This window comes from Nylanderia fulva, unplaced genomic scaffold (assembly GCF_048542155.1).
Source record: "Nylanderia fulva isolate GAGA-0341 unplaced genomic scaffold, ASM4854215v1 Scaffold160, whole genome shotgun sequence".
Classification (NCBI taxonomy): domain Eukaryota; kingdom Metazoa; phylum Arthropoda; class Insecta; order Hymenoptera; family Formicidae; genus Nylanderia; species Nylanderia fulva.
In genome coordinates this window covers 31,670-53,501 of record NW_028189836.1, presented here as the reverse complement: position 1 = coordinate 53,501, position 21,832 = coordinate 31,670, and the positions used below count along the sequence as shown (strand labels likewise).

The window sequence follows — 21,832 nt, the reverse complement described above, 5'->3', positions numbered from 1 at the left end:
TTTTGCTAATTCGGGAAACCCCCAAAGCGTTCCGGAAAAATCCGACGTCCGCCGGAACGAAGCTCCGATAGGACGCACCCAATCGACAAACATGATTCTCACTCAAAAATCTATTCCAACCACATCACTCGAATCTGCAGTGTAGACAGAGAATTCAAACACAACGACTTACCTTCTGTTAAACTCATATCCCCGCATTTATCTCATGAATGTAACTTCATGATTGACTCTGGCTCCGGTATAAATCTTATCAAACAACAATTCGTATTACCTCACGTCAATCTAAATAAAGATAATATTATATCCATTCGAGGGATCTCTTCTGAAACTATAATAACTTTAGGTTCCATAACCATTCATCTGTTGGACAGACCTACTTTATTCCATGTCATATCAGACTCTATTTGCATTCCCCAAGACGGGATCTTGGGAAACGCTTTCTTGAAGGAAAGAGATATTATCATAAATTATAAGGATAGATGTCTTCATCACGGCACTATCATCATTCCCTTTGTCACTTATGAAAATAAAAAGCTACATCTTAGAGCAAGGACTGTGACTCCTTGTTGCATTCACATTTCCAATCCAGAAATTCATACTGGATACTTACCCTTACAAACCCTCGCTGACAAGGTGTTCTTCGGAGACGCACTTGTTACTCAATCAAACGGAAAAACATACTTACCAATATTTAATACCACTGAAGAGGATTTCAAAATCGACATACCGTCGGTAGAAATTTTTGATTTCGAATCTCGCGAACCTATAAATATTAACGATAGTACTGAGACCTTAGGGCTCAACGTACTCTTTGAAGATGAAGAAATGGGAGAATACATTAATAGGGCCGAAACCTTAGGGCATTCGGTACCTTCTGAAGAAGAGATGGGAGATAAATTCATGTATTGTACGAAGACCTTAGGGCACGGCGTACATTACCTAAACGAAACGACGAAGATGGGAGATTATACTAATCACACTGGAACCTTAGGGCATTCAGTGCGATTCCAAAACGAAGAAGAGATGGGAGACAAATCCACAACATACATTGAAACCTTAGGGCATTCAATGTCTTGCAATGAAGAGTATATTACCGAGAGTCGGGAGACCCCGGTAATGGGAGATGAAATTTCTAATTCCGTCGATTGTGCGAGAACCCTAGGGCTTTTCTCGACCAACGACCATTCTATTAATTCTGATCGACCACATGATGTCGAGCAACTTTTGAGACTCGAACATTTAAATCCTGAAGAGATTGAACACGTCCGTTCAATTCTAACAAAGCATTCGGATAGATTCCATTTGCCTAACGAACCATTAGGAACTACAAACGCAACTCAACATTACATTCCGACTATTAACGAAGTCCCTATACATAATAAGCAATACAGGTTTCCTCCTGTCCATAAAGAAGAAATTGATAAACAAGTTCATGAATTACTAAATAATAATTTAGTCGAGTATTCTACATCACCGTATAATTCACCAATCTGGATAGTACCGAAAAAACCAGATTCTCAAGGCAATAAACGTTGGCGTATGGTTATAGACTATCGAGGACTAAACGAAAAAACCATAGGAGATGCATATCCCCTTCCTAATATTACAGATATACTTGATCAATTAGGATCAGCCAAATACTTTTCAATATTTGATTTAGCTTCCGGATTTCACCAAATTTCTATGTCATCTAAAGACGCACATAAAACTGCATTTTCTACGCCATACGGGCATTATCAATTTAAGCGCATGCCATTCGGATTAAAAAACGCACCCGCTACTTTCCAAAGACTTATGGATAATGTATTATAAGGACTACAAGGAAACGAATTATTCGTTTACATGGACGACATTGTCGTTTACGCGCGATCATTAAGAGAACACGAAATTAAATGCGAAAGATTAATGCAAAGATTACGCGACGCGAATTTACAATTACAGCCGGATAAGTGTGAATTTCTAAGGCACGAAGTTGCTTATTTAGGCCATATAATAGGCGCGAACGGAGTCAAACCAGACCCGGGCAAAATAAAATCGATAATGCACTTTCCAACTCCCAAAAATCCAAAGAATATAAAACAATTTCTCGGTTTAGCCGGTTATTACAGAAGATTCATACCTAACTTTTCCAAAGTCGCGAAACCATTAACTGATTTATTGAAAAAGGATAGCATATTCAATTGGCAACTAAAACAAGTAGAAGCTTTCAACTCTTTAAAACACGCATTATGCTCAAGCCCCATTCTTCAATATCCTGATTTTACAAAACCTTTTATATTAACTACCGACGCATCAGGATACGCGATAGGTGGAATTTTAAGTCAAGGACCGGTAGGAAAAGATCTTCCTGTCTCGTATACATCTCGAATTTTAAGTACCGCAGAACAAAATTATTCAACAATTGAAAAAGAATGCTTAGCCATTATATATTGTATTAATCATTTAAGACCTTACCTATACGGAAGACTCTTTACTATAGTAACGGACCATAAACCTTTGATTTGGCTGCACTCTATAAAAGATCCTACCTCCAGACTCTGGAAGTGGAAGACTAAATTAGCAGAATATAATTATGAAATCAAATACAAAAAAGGATCATTAAATAATAACGCAGACGCTTTATCTCGAAATCCACCCACAGATTTAGTTTTACCAATATTCGCTTCAGATAACGACGAGTCATCCGACGAATCCATATTTTCAAGCAGACCTGGACCTTCTGTCAGATCAATTAAAACAAACGCTCTAATTCCATATCTCAATAAGAATATCGACAATCCTAATTACACTAATATAACGGGAAATAATTCCGATTCAGACGATGAAGGTTCAACTCTCGATAACAATAATCACGATTATGCAAATATGTCAAACGCGAATTCAAATTTAGAATACGATTATGTGGATCCAGCAATTTCAGAAACCGTTCCAATTATACCACCCTCTCCTCAAATTCCGAGCAAAGTAAGAATACGAGAAATTAGAGACAATCTACTAAATCAAAAAGATAATCATGTAATTTTCATAAGTTTAGACGGAACTCCTTACGACAAAGGAGCCGAGCTTTATTCTACCGCAAATCTTTTACCCGTGTATGAAAATCTTAGTTTCGAAAGAGTTAACGTAAAGAGAATCAAATCAAATAATTTAATATCAATTCCAATAAGAACAAACAATCGACTATTAATAGAACCGCAAACCATAAAAAATTGCATACGCTCTTTATTAGACTGTGTTATCGAATTACAATTAACTTCCTTTAGCATTAGCAAAATGCACAAATTTGATGACATTCCTTGGTCATACATTGTTAACCAACTAAAGAGATTTTTTCACGATACCCGTATAAACATAACTATTTGCCAAAATCTAGTCGATCATCCTATCCCTACAGAACGCGTAAAATTAATTTCGGAAAATCATGCATCAGCATACGGTGGCCATAAAGGCGTTACAAAAACTTTTAATAGACTTCGACCTCATTATTTTTGGAATACGATGAAACAAGATATTCAAGAATTTATTAGAAAATGTCGCGAATGCCAATTAAAGAAATTAACGCGCGTCAAAACCAAACAACCTATGATTATTACGGATACCCCCGGGACAGCTTTTGACAAAGTTTCACTAGACATAGTAGGGCCATTCCCTATCACAAATAACGAAAATAAATATATTCTAACAATGCAAGATTTATTAACTAAATACTCCATAGCTGTACCATTAAAAGAAGCCACTTCATTAACAATAGCCGACGCTTTCACAAAAGAATTCATTTGTATTTACGGAACTCCTAAAGCTATTCTTACCGATCAAGGTGCAAACTTCCTATCAACATTAATACGCGTCCTAACAAAGAAATTCAATATCCAACACTTTAAAACTACCGCTTATCACCCTCAATCAAATGGATCGATAGAACGATCACATCATGTATTAGTAGAATATTTAAAGACACAAATCGACAAAGAAGACAATTGGGATGAATATATCAAACTCGCCATGTTCTCTTATAATACAAGCGTTCACGAAGGAACCAAATTCTCGCCATACGAGCTAATATTCGGACGACTAGCCAGATTGCCATCCGCGTATCAACCTATCGAAGAACCTCTAGAACCTACTTACCAAGAATATATAAACACACTATTCAATAAATTATACGATATTCGCGAAGAAGCGCGACAAAATCTTATTAGAGCTAAAGAGAGAAGCAAATACTATTACGATCAACGTGTAAATCCTCGGCAATTTAAAACAGGAGATTATGTATTCTTATTAAAAGAACCAAAGAAAGGAAAATTCTCAGCACATTACGTAGGACCCTATGAGATAACAGAGATCCTACCTTCCAACAACGCCAAAATCTTAATCAACCACAAACCGCGGATCGTCCATATCGATAAGTTAAAATTAGCACATATAGAACCAGGTTGAAAAAACAACATTCCTAATTTTGGGTTTCAGATGTGTTGGCATCGCCAACCAGTCCATCCAGGACAAACCACGAGTTCTTCACTACACCACATATTTGCCTTCGCACGCTGCGTAAAGATACACGGATATCGTAACGTAGTCACTAATTCTGCACGTTGTAGAAATTGTTATTCCAGTCTTGATCTAGCTGCACGCTCCTTTTACCAAACACGATATACTCACGCTGTCGTGATTGGATTAGGTTATCCCGAACCACAGTGTTCTGTATGTTCCCAACTCCTAACAATTTCCAAACCAATACAAAATTGCACAATTTGCACTAATTATCTAACGTCTATAGATCGGGAATCACCCTTGAATCACCTCTAGCTGTTTAAGACGTTCCAACAATATTAAAAAATGTCTTCCAATAATCCTTGCGATCACAACGCAACAGCCTCTAATACATATTACGAACATCCTAATATTGTCGAACTCCACACTCTGTTACAGAGATTTCCTCTAATAAAGAAAATGCTAGAATTCTTTCCTAATATACATAGAGCTAGATGCTATAGAAGTACAATTTACGACAACTATTGCCAAGTTTGTCGCATCACGCGAAGAACTCGAACTGCACCTAAAGACATTTACAATTATCACGTTCTTGTTTGCGAAACCGCACCTCCTATTCCATGTCTCAACTGTCGCTACGCCTGTTATAAAATCGAACCTATAACTCTTTGTGAAGAATGTTTCTTTACCTATATACAATATGTAGTAAACATATGGAAGCACAACGATACCATCAGACACTGGGATGGAATCGTACCTACCATTAATCATTTCCAGCCTACTCTATAAAACTATATATTACTAATTATATTAAGTCACTAGATGTAAGGACGACCACGTCTTATATCTCTCAGATTATTCATGTATGATAACATATGTATTTCTAGTTACAGGTTCTCTTCAGCCTAGACGCCAGTAAAGATTATCAAAATCTCAGCACAAAAATCTACAGGTATATTTTGATAATACTACACATGTAAGATTCCCATTTCAGGAAACCATCCTAACTAAACAGGTTGTTCAGCATGGAACCCTGTGCATTATTCAAAACTTTATTCTTACTACTTTTAGCCATTATTTTTCATCTTTGTATGAGGTATGCTTTGCTCAAGCACATCTCATACAAGGCTCACGAAATTGCATGAGACTCATATCCATGCAATATGATAATTAATACAATGCGTATTATATTATTACACTCTGCTATTAACTCGCTCACTGGTAATAACTCGTATTTAACCACTATGAATAGCTTGCGAAAAACCTTAATAAATTTAAAATTATGAAAAATATATACGCTTATACTTGCCGATTCGGAGAAATCGACTCCGGCCCCACCAGTGAACGAGCTAATCATATTCTATCAAATAGCAAATTTCGAATAAATTCTCTGAATCTTACAAAAGACACGGGCAGAACAAAAAACTGCAACCGCGCAACCAATACACATAGATATAAGACAAAATATAATTTATAACATATACACCTGCGCATTAACATGCATTTGTACTTACTATTATACACACATATATATATATGTCCATGTGCGAGTCCGAAAACGGACGACAATATAAATCATGCATATTATATTATTTAATTATTAAAAGTTTCCTCGCACACCGTTCATTGCACCCAAGGGCCCGGACTTCTCGCACGTGCAATGATATATTAATACGGCTTATTGGCCCCTACATGTAAAAATTTTTTTTATATTTTATTTAATTCATAAAATAGCCGTGTGCGTTACGTTTTCATATTTAGGGTTATTCTAATACTTTCCGTTAAACTTCTTTCCCCCGTTGGATTCGATTGTGGGGACACATCAACACACCGCCGTCTCCCTTAGATTTGGAGGCAAATTTCCTCATCAACTCCAAAAATCCAGGGGACCTATATACAATTTTACACTTTTCCGAATAAATTTTTTAGAGGGGAACAATGAAACTGGAAAAATCTCGCAGTATATCAATGGGCATCATCGACATCTCATCGTTTTTAATGGAAAGCGGACACTTCCGGAAAATGGTTTCACAATTTTTCGAAGTTTCGAGGCACAAGGCCTTGGGACCTGCTCACTTATTTGTGGGCTCAAAAACATCAACTTCTTACGTAGCCCCCGCTAGCCGGGGAAATGAAGCCGGGGGAGGGGGGTTTTGCCCTCCCGTGGGGGAAAACAAAAAACCCTTTTGCGTCCCCGGGGTTTTTTTTGGGGGGCCTGGGGATAGCGAAAACGTTTTTTTCAAGGGGCCCCCCCCTGGGCAAAATCCTTTTCACAAATTTTTTTTTTTTTTTAATTTTTTTTTTTTAGGGGGTGGGGAACAGGTCACCCAAAAGGAAATTCGGCAAAAAAAGGATCAAAGCAACGTTTTCAAAACTTTTTTCCCCACCACTATAAAATGCCAGGTCCTTTGGAAAAACGGGAAAATCAAATTTAAAAACGGAACCCCTCTGCCCCATGCCCCTTTTTTTAAACGCTCACCCCAAAAAAAAACCCTCCCAAACGCCTTTAAACCCCTAGTGTTTTTTTAAAAAAAGGCACACCAGTTCCGAAAGTTTTCCCCGGCCCAAAACCCCCACCCCCAAATGAAAAGAAAAAAAGAAAAAATTTCCCAAAAAGCCAACCCTTCCACTCAACGTACCCCCCTGTTACCAAAAAACACCTTTATAAGTCACCCCAAATTCAGGTTATAATAAGGGCACCTTAAAAAAAATGAATCCCCAAAAATTTACCGTCCCCAAAGTATAAAGACTTCAACAAAATCTCTTTAAACGACAAAAACCCCAGATCAAATCGGGTTTATTCTTTAAAAAGGAGGGGGATTAACGTCCAGAAAATTTTCAAAACCAACTTTTTCAAATTTATTTCCCAACTTTTGTCATGACAATCTCAAACCCTGCATGAAAGACCGGAAATAACGAAATTTATCACAATAATTACCTAGGAAAAACAGTCTTCTCAAAAATCGCAAGTAAAAATTTCACTTTAAAAATTTAATAATATTGATGCAAAAAAGGCAAAATTAAAAAAAGACTCTCTATCTCGATCATTCTTTGGAAACCCAGACCTAAAATAAGAAAACATGCCTTTTATAACTATTCATAATTCGAAGACTTAAAATCGCCCCAAAAAGGTGAAACATTGTACCCTCACACTTTCAAAATAAAAAAGGATCCATAGTTCGCTAGAAATATAAGTATTTAAAATCCTTTTGAGTTTTTGTAAAAAACCAAAAATAAGGTTAAAAAACATATATATATATATAATTAAAAGGGTTTGTTCCAGACACCTTAAACGACTCTATAATATAATTCCCAAATCGTTATTTTCACACAAATTATTATATATTATCTCGAAAATTTTGACGACACTTTTCCCCGGTTTTCAATGACGTATAAACAAGGGTATTCTCCGGTGTTAAAATGACGTAAAAGACATAGGGTTTCCCCGGTGTTTTAAACGACTGATAACATATGGATTCTCCGTGATTTCAACACAATGGATATAACGTTTGACATATAATACAATATTTCCTTTTTTCTCTTGATTTAAATGGATAGAATTATTTTTTTTTTTTTAAAAATTCGACTGAAAAATTTTCGTTAATAATCAGATCACTTTACGATATAATATTCATTTCACAATTTTAAATGTATTATTCAATAGATTAATTAAATATAAGCGTATAAAAATATAACACCAAACTTTTACAAATACATTTACTTAAATTATAAAACCCAAAAGATTTTATACTACGCAAAAAAACATTTATCCATCGTACGCCAAAAAGGAGCCCTCCAAAAGAAAAGAATACTATTATTTTCTTCAGTGCAGAAAAAACCCCCCCTTATTCACCTGAAAATTTATATTACGTATCGTTTATAAAAAAGTAACTAAATAATTAAAAAATTTATGAGAAAGCGCTTTACTTTTTGGAATGGGCTTTACTCGAAAGGAAAACACCCAGAAGTTCTAGAGGTTCTAGAACAATAGCGTGAAAATGCTGATCAACGTGAAACACTTGAAACCCGCAAAGCCTTTGCAACCGCATCGATGAGTCACCACCCCTCCCAAAAATTCCCCAAAAAAAGAAAATAAGTCGGGCGATAGCTGAGTCACCAGCCACTAAAAATGATTACCAGAAAGATAAGAAAAAACATCCGAAGATTCAAAAGGTTCTGAACAATCTGATGCAATGCATATCCCGCTGAAACACTTGCAACCGAAAACCCTATTGAAAGCCGCATAGCGATGATCACCAGCCACCTGCAAATCGATTCCCAAAGAAAAAGATGATAAGTCGGAGGCATCCCAACAAGGCATCAGCTTCGCTACCGAGAATGGGAAAAGGAAAAGTCGGAGCTCCAGCATGAGTCACCTTAAAACGCCGCTATCTCTCTAAAGCCCCCCCGGGATTTAACCTCGCAACCCTCTACCAGGAAAGATTATCTCCGTACTTTCCCGCCATCCTCTTCCCATTGGCTAGCCACATCGCCCGATGGGAGGAGCGAGCCCCTTTTTTGGGGTATATAAAACCCGGCCCCCCGGCCGGAAGGCATTACCCCTGATAAAGAGCAGTGCATCCGTCCTCCATCACTCAACAGTGTTTCGTCGCGTGGTTCCAGTCAAAAAACCCCAGCCTAAACCCCCAATCTACGGGCTTAAAACATCGGACAACCCCATTTCGGAAAAGGTCCCGAGGCTCCTCGCTTTTCAACCAGGGGAAAAACACGTAGCGAGGTACCATAGAAAGGGCACAAAAGACATTGTCAAACCTTGTGATATTTACCCTTCAATACCCAATAGAAAAGGGGACGGCCCTCATTATTTTCATTAATTTAAATTAATTTTTTTAACCCTGAATTTCGAACTCATCTTTTTTTACATTACGAACCTGATTTAAATTTTTTAACCCCACAAATTTCAAAACTCAATTTTATTCCAACAAACTCTAAATTTAATTATTTAACCACTAATTTTCGAATAAACTTTTTTTCACATTACAAACTCGTTTTTAAATCAGACATAAGCCTATATTTCTCTGCGTTTTTGAATATTCCAAACTAATTTGCATCTGCATACGTCTGCGTTACAATCGCGATCATTTTTAAAATTTTATCCAATACTATTCTTTATTTAACCGATATCGCAACTTTTTTCAATTTTTTATAATAAATTACTTATTATTTTTATTATTCACGCTTTTTTTATAAGTATGTAAACCCCCTACTACTACCTATTAGCGAAGGGAAAACGCTAATTCCCCGTACACATTAGAATATTATATCCTGAGAAGTAAATTGCAAAACTCTCAGAGATGCACGTTTTGTAAAGTGAACGTAGTTAGCTAAAAGACCGGACCTAGAACCCCCAAAAAAACCAGTATACCTACCTCTCATTCTTTTTGTTTTAATACCTTGCCTTTTCCCAAAATTGGAATTTCTTTACCACACCGCTGACATGATCTTGCATATTTAATTTAAAATTTATTGACAAGTGTCTCCACCCTTTCCCCATTTGCTACTATTAAAACCAAACCCCGTCATAAGGTAATTCGTTACTACGATTCTGGGTGCCGTTCTGAAGTGAAAATCGCATTAACCTCGGGACCCGGGAACCCGGGGAAACCCTACATTTCTTCACCCCCTTTCCCGCTTTCCCCCTCTTGTTTACAAAACCCAACGATTCTTTACCAAACCAAAACAGTGGTCTTTATATTATTAAATAATTAATTCCCCAAATTTTAAAACCAATTTTTGATCTTAAGCTACCTATTAAAATCTTAATATAGATATTAATACTTATACTCAAACCTCTTTCCAACCCCCTAAAACCCCCAGGTTATATCCTTTAGAAGTAAATTCGCAAATCACTCAAATGCACGTTTTAAAGTGAAAGTAGCATTAGCCTATTAAAAAACCAGACCTGAGAAACCCCGGAAAACCGGATGTACCCTATCTTCTATTTTTTCATCTTTTAAACCCGCATTTTTCCCAAAAATTGCGAATTTTACCATACCCCCTGCGGATTTTTATATTCATTTTGTTACTTCAAAGTCAATTTTTTATTTATTAGAATTACTATTTCAAAGTTTAAGATTTTAAATTTTAAAGATTGAACTCAATATTAAAAATTCTCAACGGATAATACCCCATTCAAAACCTTCCCTTTTTTTTTCCCCTTTTTACCAATTCCATTTTCGTTTTTTATAAAAATTACTGACAAAGGTTTAAATTTTTTAAAAGGGGAAGGCTTTCTCGCATAAAATTACCTTTCATCTTTGTTCGCTTTCATTTAAAAGTAAAAACCCCTACAAGTGAGTCAATTCAATTTTTCAAAAAATGAACTCTACTTTCGATTTTTCATTTAAAATTTATTTTCCCGTTAGATGGTCCCCTCCTTTCCCCAAAGAAAGGGAAACAGATCGTCGAAACGGCAGCCCTTGGGCTACGCGAACGGAAACCCAAAACCCCTAAAACTAAAAGTTTAAATTTACCAACCGAAAAAATCAACACCTTTCCCCTCCCGGGGCTTATTCGCCAATTATAATATTCCTCCTACATTGACTACTCTCACCCAATTCCTGACAGTCTCTTCAGAAAAAAACTTACTAAAGATCCAATATCATTTTTTAAATGCCTTGAATATCACTCCATATCAAACCAACAAATTTGCATCTCCGGAACACGATCCATTTTTCAACCCCAATTCTAATTTTTCGACGAAGACACGTGGGGGAATTTTTCCCCACCACGTTTTCGTCCAGAAGAAGGCAGCATAATTTTAGCTCCTTTAAACTATCTTAACCAAAATTTAAAGACTCTGAACAGATCTAATAACATTATAAACAGCTCCAAACTCAACCGAAACCCAGTCAGGGCCAGAGATTTTTTATCGACATAAAGGGTCTATAAAAGAAAAAACAATTTTTGTATTTGTAAAAAATCTTTATTTATCGCCCCACCCCAGAATTCCTTCTCCATCCGACTGTCTCAATCGAATCTCAAGCTTCGGCATCCCAGGGTATGCCGGCCCCAGCAGGTTGCCCTAAAAAAAATAGGGCAGCTTCTCGAACTTTAAAACCAGGTAGACCGGAAAACCCGACTTGTGCATAAGGGGATTTACCCAAGGTGAAATTTGGGCGAAAACCAGATTCTCATTCAAATTTCTCTCCATAATTAACTGCGTGTGGGGGGCAAAAGGATTGGCAACCGAGGCCCCCCAAAAAACCCCGGGCTTTCTTAGCCCCACAACTCACCATGACGTAGGGGCAGGGCCCAAACCCCCTTTGGGGGGCCTTCGCTGTACACCTCTTAGCGACACCTCCGAGTTTAAAATTTCAAATAGGCCGTTTTCCGGGGCACCACAAAGGGGGTGGAGGTACAATTGGACGTGAAGGGTGAAGGGCCTTACTAGAGGATTCGTTTGCAGGCGAAAGAGGTACGGCGGCTCATGCTCGCGGCGCGGCGAGAGAGAGCTCATGCGGCGGACTGTACCTCGGCACCTGCACACAGAAATATAATATATTATTGTATTATTTTATAGATTTTTTTGGTATTTTAATATATATACTTACATCATTGGCATACTGGACACATGTTGTCCAGGAAGATTGTAAACAATCTTTCCAGGCAGTCGCCGCAGTAATGATGCGGCACATCCCTGTACCGCATTGTCTCGTGCCTCTGGATGACATCCGTGATCGCGAATCTTTCCCTGGTTCTCATAAAACAGGGAATGCAGATTTTCATAGATCTGCATGTTAACGTGTACGAATACATTACGCACACCTTCTTGTTCTCATCGAGAGATAAGATTTCCGCATTATTTAGCCTTATCTCGCGAGACGACTCGACCACGCGATTATCATCACTTTTGTACCCATCGTCGTGGAGTGGTTGGTCTTCTTCTTCTTCTTTTTCTTGTCGGATAATGTCCGGCACGATTTTCATTTCTTCTATATCGTCCAGGATATTCACCTCTCTGTCGTACACAAGGTCGTACATGTTGTCGTCGGCCACCTCGTCGACCGCCTCGTCATCGAAAATCGTGATGACCTCCATCTTGTCATCAGAAACGTCGATCACAATGTCTTTATCCATAGGAATTGGACACATTTTTTACACACAATCCAAGTCACACGAAATAAGTCAATGTACTTTTTCCGCACTTCCGTAAATAAGTATAGCCAATAAACTTTTTTCACGAACCGGTCAGTGTGCTGTCAAATCTTGGACTATGATTTGAGAGCGCATAGGTTCTCATTATATATCTCGTTCAGCCCTTTGTTTTTCACATGCGATCAAACTTATCTCAGAAAGAAAGATGATCTGTTATAAAAGAGCAGCCGCTGCAGCAGTTAATTATTGTTCTGTTTACACCTTGTAAAAATATGTCTCGACACATTCACTACAATCCTCTCTTCCACATGTAATAAAACTTATCTCATAAACACTGCTATACTCTTCGCATTCACTTTTCTAATTTGATATTAATAATAATCATTCGGATTATCGAGTTCTATTATGTGTTGTTTCAATGGTTTCCGCCAATTAATTATTTTACGTGGAGAATCATATAAAGTATTCGCATAGAGGCTTCTGTACAGCTCTTTCGTGTTACGTTTTTTGAAACCTATTTCACGCGCATGTATTGCCTGCACGATTGAGTTTACATGAGTTTTGCTCGTAAGCGCGGGCATACTGGTATCTTTGCTTAGGCATATTCTGCGTACCATTTTTCTTTTTTCTCCAAGTTCGGCAATGCGAGCTTTCAGTGATAATTCATAAAAGAGAAGATATTTTCTAGATCTTAAATTACCATTATATCTATCTGGTGGTGGACATTGGTCTTCCAAAATGTCAATACATTTATCACAGTCTTTCAACCAATTGTAATAGGAATATTTACTTCCTTTCTCCCACTTTTTAGCCCTTTCCTTTCTATACACTACACTATCAGTTTCTTCCATTTTATCGGAACACTTGGACACATATTTTACCATTAGATTGGCATTGACTATCACGTCAACTTTCAATAATTCGAATCGCATCTCATGAAACAGCATTCCCTCGCGATAACCCGCTGGCCACATATTTATTGTCTGTCACTTTTTCACACTGTATTACACTTGTAACCTAACCTCAGCCTTTTTTCGCTGACATTCGCTGCAATCCCTGATCATCGGTGCTGGACCGTCAATATGCGTTCGCATCCACGGCCGATTGTAATGCTCGAGGCAGCGACGATATGTCTGAACCTCCGGATCCGTCTTGATGTGCTCCGGAAGCTTGTCCCATAAATGCTCTATGAAATAGCCGCACTTTTGCAGTAAAACAATCTTCGGAATATATTGCAACTGTTTCGGCACTTAAACTGAGAATATCGGAAGCACTTGATAGCAAGACAAACATCTTGCACCCCGAATGAAGAGAGCGTGAGCTCGCCAGTGGTCACCGTACTATGACTCGGCAGCATCAGGGTCCTCATTATATATCCCAATCAACCCTTTGTTCGTCAACGTACAAACGAGAAAAATTTAGATGACGTAGATTTTCGGCGCTTGTTTTGTTTATAAATTTCTGCAGCCGCTGGTTATCGGCACTGGTATTTCTTCCTTTTTTTTTACGTCAGGAATGTGTTCAATACATACCCTCCACCTCGGGGGAGGCTTCGGGTTATGCGGGGATGGGAGAGGGCTGAAGGCCTCACTCCCGACCCGCTAAACCTGACGGTGGTCCTCCTGGCGCTACTCGGAGGCCCCGGGAATCGCTTTCGTATGCAACCGGGGCCTCCGAAACGCCGTGACGCACCCCTTTCGGGTGCGTCCCTCCCATTTGGCGGGTAAACCCGCCAGGCGGAGAGAAGTGGGGATCACCACCACTCCTCTCCCCTCCTTGGAGAGCCGCGTGCAATGAGCTCGAAGGGCCCCCGCCCTTCGTGCTCTGCGACTCTCCCGTCCCGGGTGTTGGCGCTCCTTCCGCCCTTAAAGGGGGGTTAGGATTCGGCGCCAACACCCGAGACCTCTCCCAGGAGACTCCCTCCTTGGAGGAAGCCTCCCCTCAGCGGAAGGGAGGGGACGCTTGATCCCACCCTGGGGTGGGGGTCGCGTCCCCTCCGTTCCGCTTCTCCCGTTGATGTTTCTCCCCCGGGGATCAGGTTCCCTCCTTCCCCAAATGGGTTGGGAATCGGCCCTGGTCCCCGCGGGAGTCCTCCCTCTGTCTTCTTCTAGGCGGGATCGGGAGGAGAGAGGTTCCCTCCTCCCATCTCGCCCCCTCCACAAAATCCTCAATTAATTGCCGCGTGAGCGGCGAACCGCCTCCCCCTTGCGCCGGCCCTTTTTTGGCGCATCGGGTGCGCGTTAGGGTCGGCTTCTCTCTCCCTCTCGGCCACCTCCTTCCGCGTGAGGACATCCTCGCAGAAGGAGGTGACCGCCTCCCATTTATGTTGGCTCTCCAGCATGGCCTTGACCATGCTGGGGAGCCTAAGGTCTCCTCCTATGATGTCGGTCAGGACACGGCGCTGGTCTGCCCAGGCTGGGCAGAGTTCGACTGTGTGTTGCGCCGTGTCCATGACCTCGCCGCAGTGATGGCACCCTCTCGTCGGCTCTCTCCGCGCCTTGTCGTGCAGGTACTCCCCGAAGCACCTGTGCCCGGTGAGCACCTGCACGACCCTATATGAGAGCCCAGATCTTCTCGACAGCCAGTCTGGAAGGACCGGCCTTATGGCTTCCACAGCGCGCAGCCCGGCTCTTGGTCGGAGGAGATCCTCCGACCATTTATCTACCGCGCGCTGCTTGGTTTGTCGCCGGGCCACCTCCGTCGCTTTGGGTGTCAGGGCCAAGCCCCGCTGACGGAGGTTGATCTTATGATCGTACAATTCCTTGTACGCCTCCGCCAGCAGATTCCATGGGATTGACCCCGACACCACTAATGCCGCCTCCACAGAGAGCGTGCGATAACCGCGGACGATTCTGATGGCTAGCTTCCTCTGGATATCCAGAAGAAGCCTTTGACTTGGCGCCATCAGGTCGCCCGCCCACACTGGTGCTCCGTAGAACGCCATAGACGCAATTGCTCCTCTGTAAAGGCGACGTACACTTTCCTTGGGCCCCCCGATGTTCGGCAACAAACAACCAATGCTGTTTACCGCCGCCCTAATCCTGGGGGCCAAGCGACGGAAATGTTCCCGCCAGCTCCACCGGCTGTCGAGTGTGAGCCCCAAGTACTTCATATGGGGCTTCACGTCAATCTGGACTCCTTCTACCTCTATTTGGATCTGAGGTGGCTTCCTCCTTGGACCGTTGAAGTGTATTACTTCGGTCTTTTGGAGGGCCACACCCAGACCCAATGCGCGGATTCTACCGACGACGAGTACCACACCCACCGAAGACAAGTTCCTCGCATCCCCCCAATCATTCCCCCGGGCAAGCACCAGTGTGTCATCGGCGTAACACACAAGGTGCATGCCCGGGAGAAGCGCGCCCCGCAGAACCCGATCGTATCCTAGGTTACACAGGAGTGGTCCTAAGACCGACCCCTGTGGAACCCCCCTGCTCATTTTTTGTCGATGCGGCCTTTGGTACCGCCCCGTGTAAGATATCCACCTCAGGTGGATGGACCCTGTCGCTCAGGTAGTCCCCGACCAAGTCTTGTAGATATTGAGGCACTCCATGGTGTTGGAGTGCCTCGCGGACGATTTGCCAAGGCAGCGTGTTGAACGCGTTCGAGATATCGAGACTCGTCGCGAACAACACGCCGCCCTTCTCCACCGCGTCATCCGAGAGGGCCTTGACGCGCATAATTGCGTCTATTGTCGATCTGCCCTCTTGGAATCCGTACTGGCTGTCCGCCAGGTCGGGTCCCACCAGCGACAGGTGATCCCTGAGGCGGGCAGCTACTATTCTTTCGAATAGCTTGCCCGCCTCGTCTAATAAACATATGGGGCGGTACGCCGCGGGTGATTCTGCGGGTCGCCCCTCTTTCCTTAGGAGGACCAGCCTCGCTTCTTTCCAGATCTTTGAAAACTGGCCCGTCCTAAGGCAGCAATCGAATAATTGTCTCATCCTCCCCCCCCCCCCCAGAACATTTAGAGCTAGAGCCCAAGCCTTGCCCGGGATTCCGTCCGGCCCCGGAGCTGTGTTTTTCGCCCGGAGCCGTTTGACCGCCCGGGCAAGCTCCCTCCTAGTGACCCCGAGGTCCTCGCTCCATCCATTTTGGGTCGTAGGACCCCGGGGTCTGCCACCACCCTCCTCCACCCTTTCGTCTGGGGGGAAGAGGGTGGTGACCACCTCCTCCAACATGTCCGGTTGGAGACCCTCTGTGATGGGCGGCCCCCCGGACTGCAGTTTCTTCCTGACAATCCGGTATGGCCGCCCCCACGGGTCCTTGTTGAGGGTCTCCAACAGTTCTTGCCACGCCTTGGCTTTAGCATCCCTGATGGCCTGCTGGAGGGTCTTCTTTGCCGACTTGTAATCCTCCAGCAGTTGAGCCGCCTCTTCGTTAGTGTGATGCCTGCGCCTGCATCGGGTGTATCGGTGTCTCGCTCTTATGCATGTTGCACGCATCCATGCGATCTCCTGAGACCACCAATACACCCCCCTCCTTTTGTGGTTGGCCGGGCACCTCGGCATGGCGGCGTCGCATACTTCCGTCATTGCCGAGCGAAACCAGGCCGCCTCCTCGTTTGCATCGCAGGCGTCGGGCATGGGAGGGTCTTCCCATGCCTTCGCTGCGGCGGCCGCCATCAGGGCATCCTCGTCTAGGCGTTTTAACGCCCATCGAGGGGGTAGGGGTGTACCCCTTCTCTCGACCGGGGGGCGTGGCTGGCGTTCCACCGAGGGGTCGGAGATTTCCATCCTTATATATCTATGATCGGATAAGCTCTCCGACCCCGCCATCACTCGCCAGCCACTTACCATGCGCGCGGCTTGTGGGGATCCCCAGGTAACATCCACTATGGATCCCCCGTTGTACCGCACGCATGTGTACTCAGACCCTCTATTTAAAATTAGAAGGCCGAGTTGTGCCCCCCACTCTTCTAGGACCTCGCCCCTAGCGTTGGGCACCGGGAAACCCCACGCGTCAGATTTCGCGTTGAGGTCCCCCATGACCAGTACCTTACCCGGGAGGTGGCGGTCTATCTCGTCCGCCAGCCTACCCAGATATTCCTCGAATTGGGCGAGGTCTCTGTTTGGAGAGAAATACACCCCTACCACTATAGCTTCCCCCCACTTAACCGATACGAAGCCCTCCCCCTTTCCCATTAGGGAGAGAGGGAGTGCTCTCCTCTCCGCCTTTCCGATGATGGTGACGGGGCCTACCTCATCCCCCATCCAGTTGTCTTTCTGGAGGACTCGATAGGGCTCCGCCACCACGGCTAAATCAATGTTCCACTCCGCCAGGTGTTGCATTAGCAGGTCTTGCGTCCTGGCGGAGTGGTTCATATTGGCTTGGAGGAGAAGAGCCTTCATTGTTGTTGTTTGCTCTTCTCCTCCCTTCTGACCTCCTTTGCGTTAACAGCCTTGTTGGCTGCTATCTTCGATGCAATTGTACTCTTTCCCTCCCCCTTGCTTATTTTTGGCCTCTGCTTGCCTTTTAAACCCCCCCTTTGGTTGGTTTTGATATAGTTGCAAGCCTTGCTCCCGTATCTGTGTTCAGCCTTGTGCCCATTATCTTTACAATACGGGCAGCAAGGCTTTTCTGTGCAATCGCCAGCCTTGTGACCGTTTTGGCCACAACGATAGCAGAGGCCACTACGGTCTACCTCTGATTTGCAGGTGGCGCGTGTATGGCCCACCCCCATGCAATTGAAACACTGGAGGGGACGAGTCTCCAGTGTCTCTATCTTGACCGCAGACCAGCCGATAACTAATGGACCTGTTTTGGTCACTTTACTGGCCGCGGTCGATGGTAGCTGGACCCAGCACGATCCCAGTCCATTTCTGGGGGACCTGGAGATTTTTCCAATCTTGACGTCTTCTGCGGAGCAGTTTCCTTTTTCCGCTATAGACGCCTTGATGTCCTCGGTCGTGGTGGAGTTCTCCAGACAGGATATCCGTAGGTCTGTCCTCTTTACCGGGATCGAAACCCTGATCCCCCTGGGTTCCAATGACTTTTTTAGTGCCTCCGCGAGTAACTTGGCCTTTTCCGCGTTATTTTCACCCGGCACCTCATAAAGCATCCCCCCCCCGTTGCGGCCCTTTTGGGTTTTAATGCTGATATGCCGAAATCCTTCAGGTTAATTTCCTTTTGGATTCCGGCCATCGCCTCGCCCAGCGATCTTTGGGCCGCCTTTCCTTCCCCGTCAGTCGTTTCCATCTCGTCTTCTCTTTGAGATGGTAGGCTGATCAGGATCGCCGCTCTCTTGTGGAGACGAATATTGTTGGCGGTTTTCCCGGCTTCCTTTTTGTTGTCAACTTTTATTGACTTCCCTCCATTTGCCGCCATCTTCGGTTTTTCGGCGGCTTTTTGTGGGGGAGATTTGTGTCCCCCTTTTTTTGTTGGCTGTGACTGTTGCTACTGCTGTGGGATCTTGTAGTTGTTGTTGTTGTTGTTGCTGCTGCCGGTCGTCGTCTTTGCCTCCTTCTTCTTCTTTCTTCTCGTCTCAGCCAGTTTCCACCCTTGGTCCTCTTTTGGGTCATTTGAGACTGAGAGGACTCTCATGTTCGTGCTGACCTCCTCTATGAAAACTATTTTCGGTTTCTGCACTAACACTTTGCCCTCGGTTTTGGGTTTCTTCGGGGGAGCAAGAGCCTGAGGGGTGACAGCGGTGGTGGTGCGTGTCTTCTCCCTGGGGTCTGTTCCCTTTTTTGTGCCCGCTGTTGCTGCCGCATATGTCTTCGGGGGTTTTACTCCTGTCGGGACTTTATTGGCGGCCGCTTTTCCCACCGGAGGCCTGAAGCTTTTCTCTGGTGGTAATCGCTCCTCGAATGTTGCAAGTCTGGCGTTTATAATTTCGCCGACTTGCTTGACCAATGTGGCTTCAAGGTCAACCATTTTCGTATCAAGGATCTGTTGTACAGACCCTTGTTGGATGTCTCCGTTGTTATGGAGATTGTGGTTGACCTTACTGCCTCTCTTGATCTCTAACCTTTGAAGGCTGACAACGGGCTTGGCGGCGAGCTTATCTACGCTGGTTGTAGCTACTTTTTTATTGCCCGCTGAGGCAAATTCCTCTCTCAGGCATCTTATCTCCTCCCTGAAGCCCTGGACTGTCTTCTTCATGGAGGTGATCTCTGCTTTGAGGAGCCGATTCTCTTCTTTCAGTTTTCTGTTCTCCTCGTTTTCCGTCCTTCTGCCCAGTTCCTTTGTGGCCGTGGATATTATGTCGGCCACTTCTTTCAGGAGCTTGCGCGAGGTTCCCTTATACCCCTTAGTGAAGCGCTGGTATTTCTTCCTAAGATAAACAATAAAGAACCGCCGCTTATTGGGGAGGTACCGCGAGGGTAAAATGCAATCCCCCGCAAAAACATGTCGCAGGCAGCGAGGCCGCAAGCTGCGAGGTTGCGGGCAGCAACTTGTTCGCCCCGAAACTTTACCCGCTGATATTTCTTAGAAATATACAGATAACGTATAGATCATGTATCAACCCCCTTGATTGTTGGCGCTTAAGCATGGATTTAGCGGCAGCCCTTCTTAGAATTTGATTATCTTAGATTTTCAGAGAACTGATTGTCGGCGCTCAAGCATGGATTTAGCGGCAGCCCTTTTTAGAATTTAATTATATTTCTTAAAAATATACAGATAACGTATGGGGGGAAGAAACGCAACCCCCCCCCCCCCGGATTGTCGGCAGCGGCAGTCCTTTTGTAATAGATATATGTTTATCTTTTGTTTATGAACATATCAGCCCCTTATCTGCTGATAAGACCCCCCGCCCGCGTAACGTAATACCCCCTCGCCACCGCCCCGCACCCCCCTCAGAGGACCTGGGTTAGAACCGGCCTTATATTCCTACTAAGTATCTTCGCGGAAAGAATTTTCATTAACGTCATACGACAGCAAAATATTCAACCCCGCAGAAATTTATAACGAAATAAATATGGCAGAAAATACAAACGCGGACGCGATTATTCCGCCAGCCGCGATAGATGCCGAAATAAGCATACTCCGACAAGTCCTTGCACAAATGGGACAGAATTTAGACGTTACGTCACAACAACCCTCCGTCATAGCGCCCGGAGAAACTTCACAAATGCTTAATATAATACAAGCTATACATGCAAAGCTACATACACTAAACACACGTATGGATAGAATAGAAGCCGCACAGGCATACACATACACAGACGAACGACAGGAGTCCCATTACGAGTCTCGTATGACTTACGGACGGACTGAGCGCGACGTACGAAATCGACGGAGTACTGCACGACAATATATGTCTCTAAAAGAAGCGCGAATGATGATACCAGTGTTGTTAGACGGGCTAGGTTTTTTCGCGCATGCGCGTATTACCGTGACGTAACCATGACGACTACAGTAACGTATAATGTTTACGGACCAAGACCCTGGACCACGGAGTTTTGGCGGAATCGCAGGAAGCAGATAAATTGAACGTACGTAAAAATAAATAAATTATTACAATTTATGTAATATAAAAGTGCATTATGGATCCAAACGTTAGTAAAGAAGCTATTTAAAAAATCCGCGCATTTTAAAATTCATGGTTAGACGAAAAAATTTTTAAAGGATGGTTGGCTCCCCATTCTGAACCAAATAAAGCATTTTGTAATATTTGTAAAAAAACTATTGCTTGTTGTAAGACAAATTTAGTAGCTCACTCACAATCGGTCAAACATATGACAAAAATAAGTCAACATCAAAATGATCAAAGTCCTCCCGATGTCGATAATACTTTACCATATATTGATAAAGTAAAACGCGCGGAAATTAAATTAGCATCCTTTTTCGCGGAACATAATATTGCTTTTGGAAATGTAGATCATTTAGTTTCTTTATTAAAAGATATTTGTATTAAGTCTGGAATTGTACGAGCCGAATAAAGTGCACTCAAATCGTTAAAGAAATAATTGCAAAACGCGAAACAGAAAAATTGATAGAAATTTTAAAAACGTGTAAATTTTCCATTTTAATAGACAAAAGTACAGATGTCACAAATACTAAATTTATGTGCGTACTTGTAAAATACGTTTGTCCTATTAATAAAAAAGTAAAAACACAATTGTTAGAATTACTATTATTAGATGCCACAAATTGTACCGCAAAAAATATGTTTAAAACTTTTTGTTGGAGAGCGAACAAAAACCGACGAAATATCGGCGGCCGAGAATTGCTGATCCACACTCGATCTCGATGTCCGAGACCGAGGTCGCACGATTGA

The 21,832-nt window shown here is 43.0% G+C and overlaps 1 pseudogene; it reads left to right on the top strand.

The window, feature by feature from the left end:
- Positions 1–21,098: 21,098 nt before the first annotated feature.
- Positions 21,099–21,832, top strand: LOC146723904 (uncharacterized; annotated as a pseudogene).